We start from the raw sequence: 6,000 nt of genomic DNA, 5'->3' as shown, positions 1-6,000 counted from the left end.
AGAGCTTCATTCATGAAATTCGTTTAAAATTCGAAAGATTTTCTTGAAGGAAAAAAAAAAATTGTGTGTATGGGAAACATGTTTATCACACCACCGTGACACACTCGATTTAACGAATATGTCTGTATGAGCAAATACAGAATGTATAATTTGTAGTATTCAGATTTTTCTGTAATTAGAATATTTATAAAATTCATGTTCCTCCAACACAAACTGCCTCAAACCATGAAAAACAGTCTGGGTGACTGGTTTGCAAACTCAAATTATCCTGAATGTAACTGCAGTGTCGAAGATCTGCATATTCATTAACCATACATGCCTGTATCTATTTATGTATGAAAGGTGCAATCTATTTGACCCTGTGTTTTAGGTGCCAAGGTTAGCAGAACTTAGTTGTTTATCTTCTGATTGCTATCGTTGCTCCGTGTTGTTACTGCATGTCACGGGTTTTTGAAGGTTTTACTTACTGGGCATGGGCACATCCATGTTGCTCGCCAGTCACCTCATCTCGAAACTGATGCTCAGCAACGGCGTGGTCCCCTGCAGTGACTCCTGTATTGTTGAGAACTCCGTCGTGTTGTGGTATGTTGCTTGCTCTAATAGGATACGCGGAAAATAATAACCGCACAGTGAAGGACACTATCCAGCGATAATAGAAGGGCGTAACTGGACTGGGACGACCGCGCAGTGCCCCAGAAGATAAGGTGCCTCTGGCATTTAAAAAAGAAGAAAGACGAAAAATAGTGAAAAATTAAAATCGGAGGGAGAAGTGTGAAAATGTAATAAAATCGATCGGTCAAGGAAAGACTTTCGCTTTGTTAAAATAACCACAAGATTGTTTTGAAAATCATTTGAATGTGCGAGTCTGTGACTTTGTTGTCGACGTCAATTATCATTGGTCGAAGTAGAGAGGATATAAAATGTAGACTGGCAATGGCAAGGAAAGCGTTTCTGAAGAAGAGGAATTTGTTAACTACGAGTATAGACTTAAGTGTCAGGAAATCGTTTCTGAAAGTATTTGTATGGAGTGTAGCCATGTATGGAAGTGAAACATGGACGATAACTAGTTTGGACAAGAAGAGAATATAATTCGAAATGTGGTGCTACAGAAGAATGCTGAAGATTAGATGGGTAGATCACATAACTAATGAGGAGGTATTGAATAGAATGGGGGAGAAGAGGCGTTTGTGGCACAACTTGACTAGAAGAAGGGATCGGTTGGTAGTACATGTTCGGAGGCATCAAGGGATCACCAATTTAGTACTGGAGGGTAGCGTGAAGAGTAAAAATCGTAGAGGGAGACCAAGAGATGAATACACTAAGCAGATTCAGAAGGATGTAGGCTGCAGTAGATACTGGGAGATGAAGAAGCTTTCACAGGATAGAGTAGCATGGAGAGCTGCATCAAACCAGTCTCAGGACTGAAGACAACAACAACAACAACAACGTGAACTGTCCAAGACTGACGGAGCATCCTTCACGAGTGGCACATACAAAGAGGTGCAAAGCAAAATGAAACTTAAAGGTGCTGTAGAGACTAGTCAAGAAAGGGCACTGTATTTAGAAACGTATCATAACCTCAACAAATTTTTTTGGTCACAGTAGTCTCCAGTGATACAATTTAAAAACTTGTTTCGAGAGCATTGGATAATGCTAATGACAGACGAGAAACCACCTGTGCACATAGAGATTCATTGACGTCCTTCAGTCCATAACAAATACAGGGTGGCGCACAAAATGTGTTGCCAATTGTTTCTTTCACAATTTACGACGCACATTAGATATCCCGCAGGGATCTCTACAGCAGTACCAGCAGAGCTTGGAAAAACAAATGAGTTACGAAATGACATGTAATTCACGATACTGCCGCTAGGAGACTATATAGTAAGCAGCAATGGCTGACAATGGAAGCCTGACGACACAGGAACGATCGGCAATTGTGTTACTTTTTCATGAAACGAAAAGCCTTCTTGTGACTCAGAGGCGTTTTCGACAACAGTTTAACACACGATGGGTCCCTTGAAAGAAGACCATCCACAGGTTGTACGACAAATTTGTACAGGAAGGAAGAGTATTGGAAGCGAAGCGACCTCGGCCTAAGCCTGTTTGTTCGCCGGAGAATATTGAAGCGGTACGAGTTGCTGTACAGAGAAGTCCCGGGAAATCGTGTAGAAAGGCAGCAGTGCAACTGGGAAAATCCAGACGCTCCGTTCAACGCATTCTTAAAAGTGACCTCCATATCTACCCATACAAGATGACCTGTGCACAGAAGCTCACTGAAGAACACAAGCAGCAGAGGCTACTGTTTGCTCAGTGGGTGGAGGATAGGGAAGAAACTCTAAATAACGTTTGGTTTTCAGACGAGGCGCATTTTCATTTAGACAGTGTGGTTAACAAACAAAATGTACGCTTTTGGGCCACTGAAAACCCACAAGTGCTTCATGAACGACAACATTATGCTCCGAGGATTACAGCGTGGGCAGTAATTTCCAGTCACCGACTTATTGGACCCTTTTTCTTTGAAGAAACTGTGAACAGCGAGCGTTATTTGAGCATGCTTTGCAATAGCTTCATTCTACAGCTTCTTGCTACTGCTTTGCCCTTCAACAAGCAGTGGTTAATGCAGGATGGAGCAAGGCCAGATACTGCAAACACTGTGTTGGAGTTTTTACACGAGCTTTTTGACATGCAGATCATTTCGCTCAGGTTTTCAGGTAGCTTCAATGACGAAGCCCCCCCCCCCCTGCCCCCCCAATAGTCCAGACCTCAATCCATGTGACTTTTTCTTTGGGAGTACCTAAAGGAAAAATTTCCCTGAAACGTCCACGTGATTTAATGGAGCTCAGAAGACTTATTCTTCAAGCTAGCAGTGAAATTACAGAAGACATGTGCCATTTACGGAAGACATGTGCCGTAGGGTAATCACTATCTTCAGTGTTCGTTTGAAGGAAGTTAGGAAACGAAATGGTGGACATACTGAGCATATTGTATTGACAATAAAGTTTATATTCAAAAACAAAATGTTAACACATTTCGTGCGCCACGCTGTATAATATGCAAGAGTAAGAAATGCAATGAAATGAAGCAACAGGTCTTAAAAACATAAACTTACCCTTTCCAGCAAAAAGTAAACTGCTGTAAACAATTAATACACTGCCTAACGCCTCTCAGTTTGCAAGTATGGACGTTGCGACTGTATTTAACTTCTTAGGAACGGCACTGTCAGGAAAAAGGATGAGAGAATAGAGTTTAACGACCCGTGGAAGACGACATTATTAGACACAGGTCGCAGGATGGGTAAAGAAACGGGCAGTATCCTTTTTAAAGGAATCATCCCGGCTTTTGATTTAAAAGATTTAGGGGATATTCACGGAAAACCTCAACCAGGATGGGAAGTCTGGGATTTGAATCGCCGGCCTCCCAGCTGAGAGTCAAGTGTGTCTGAACCACTGCTACATATCGCTTGGTTGCTGTCAGAAATACCTAGCATCAAAGGATTATACGACAAACTACCTGACGAAACTTCCAATACCTGTGAAAGATGGGCCATATTATGTAACAAACAAATTAAAGCGGCAGAGAAGCTCTTCGACAATGTTTCCAAAGATGAGATGCCCGTAAAACGGCTTAAAATAACAGTTTTATCCAATGTTGACAATATTTATTCGCAACTGTCTACCTGTTATAAGGAACGAAGCGCGTTATGGATGCATACGTGGTAATAATGTTTTTTTAATCTACCGCCTGTGACGAAGATCAAAAAAATGAAGCACATACTGTTTCCAGAACAGCTAATATTGATGAGAACTTTATGTAGTGCCGTCTGAATGTATCTAACAGAACCCACGGCTGCTGCAAAATCTGTACATTCTTTTTCCAAGCTAAAAACATATTTAAAAAGTACTCATGTTCCACAGTGAGCCAGGACTTGTCTAGTTTGGAAATACTATCAGTGGAATAAAGGTAGCTCGAATGGAAACAGATTTGTTTGACTGGCGAGAGAGTGTAACAGAAGTGTTAGAAAATTTTAAGTGGCGTTGTTGTAGCTACAAACTGAAGAACGTGCTTCTAAAAATTCAAGAGTCATGTTTTACTGCAGAAACCGCGAATGTTCCTTATTCCCCTACGCATCCATGCTGCAGCGATCATAAAGATAAAATAAGGATTCATTTTTCCAGCGATTCGCACAGAACAAATGTAGATGTATAACTTACATAAAAAATGAAAGCGCACAAAATTCATATTTTTTGTAAAATAACACTATTTTGCATCTACCATCACAAGGAAAAGTCATTTTAGTAATATAAGAAGCAAACACAAGCATTGCACAAAAATATGAAAATGGAGAAATGTATGCTCGAATGTACTGCCCAGTCACATTAATGTGACCACCTGCTGAAAGCCTGAATGACCACCTTCTGCAGTACGTGTGTTACTCATGTTCTGGAAAGTACCCACAGAGGTGTGGAGTCCCGCCGACTCCAGGGCCGTGGCCAGCTGCGATAGGTCTCTCAGCTGAGGATCCATGAAGCGTACAGCCCAATCGAGTGGGTACCACAGATTCTCGGATGGGTTTATTTAAATCTGGGGAGTTTGGTGGCCAGGGGAGGCGATAAATCCAGCCTGGTGCTCTTCGAACCGCGCACCCACATTACGAACTGTGTGACCCATTGCACTGTCCTGCTGGCAGATGCCATCGAGCCGAAGAAAAACCAAACTGCATGCAGAGGTGGACATGGTCCCCAAGGATAGATGCATACTCGTGTTGATCCACTGTGCCTTCCAGAATGACGATATCATCCGTGACTGAAACGACAACATTCCCCAAACCGTAACGCATTGAAGGCTGTTTTCTTTTAGACGTTTCACACCATACACAGCAACAGCCATCGGTCCGATGGTGCATAAAACATAATTTGTCCCAAAAGCCAACATGTTGTCACTCAACAGACGTCCAGCTGCGGTGCTGGCGTGCAAATTCCAACCTCCGTTGCCAATGGACAGCAGTCAGCAAGGGGGGCATGAACCAGGTGCCCGCTGCGGAGGCCCTTACGCAGCAATATTCGCCTAACAACCGTTGAGGAGACACAGTTGGTAGCCCCTTGGTTCACTTGGGCAGTCAGTTCCACGTTGTTCGTGTGTTACACTTTAAGATACATCACACTAATATCCCATAAAACTAAAAATAATGACATAAATGTCTGGTCTTGAAATACTTTTACATGAGAGTCAAACGCTCTGTGATTTAAGAAGAAATTCATCGCACATTCTTACACGTAAGATAATTCATCTTGTGTAAAAGGTATTTTACTTTGCACGTAAAACTTCTCAAACCACCATTTGCAATATTTTCCCATGACCTGTAACAAATAGATTTGTTTCAGCAGTTGCCAGAGAACGGGCATTACTATGTGTACGCAGCTATGACTACGTATGAAGCCCACATGTTCATACATATACAGCATTAAGAGCACTTGCATTACCTCATAAAAGAAACAGGACACTGGAGAATATTCCTAGAGCATTGGAATTTCATAAACCACACTATAGTGCATAGTTTGGCTTAAAGTGCAGATCCGTATGTTCAGATTCACAAAGAAAGTAGGCTCCAACCTGATATTAACCTATTCGATGTGGGTTTCAGGATGCAAATTTTCTTGGAGTACCAGTACTGTATCATTTCATGTTTGATTATATTATTATGATATAATGCCATACATAACAGAAGACAAAAACGCGTACTTGAAATTCAGCAATCGGTTGAAACTAGCTATCAATGTGGTATGAAACACTTCGCTTCAAGTAAATTGACTGCCTCGGCGGAAAAGATTAATAAAAGACAAATTTCTTAAGAACCAACAAAAAGACGACTAATGGAAGTGCCAAAAGAGTTGAAATATAATAAAAATCAGATAGCTGAAAGTAATAATATATTTTAGTCTTCTTTAATTGTGTGTTTTAATTCACTTGATAGCTCCCAACCACAGAAATCAATAGTTT

Source organism: Schistocerca cancellata, chromosome 6 (genome assembly GCF_023864275.1).
Source record: "Schistocerca cancellata isolate TAMUIC-IGC-003103 chromosome 6, iqSchCanc2.1, whole genome shotgun sequence".
NCBI lineage: Eukaryota > Metazoa > Arthropoda > Insecta > Orthoptera > Acrididae > Schistocerca > Schistocerca cancellata.
The sequence above is the reverse complement of the archived record's forward strand: the minus strand, read 5'-3'. Positions refer to the sequence as shown.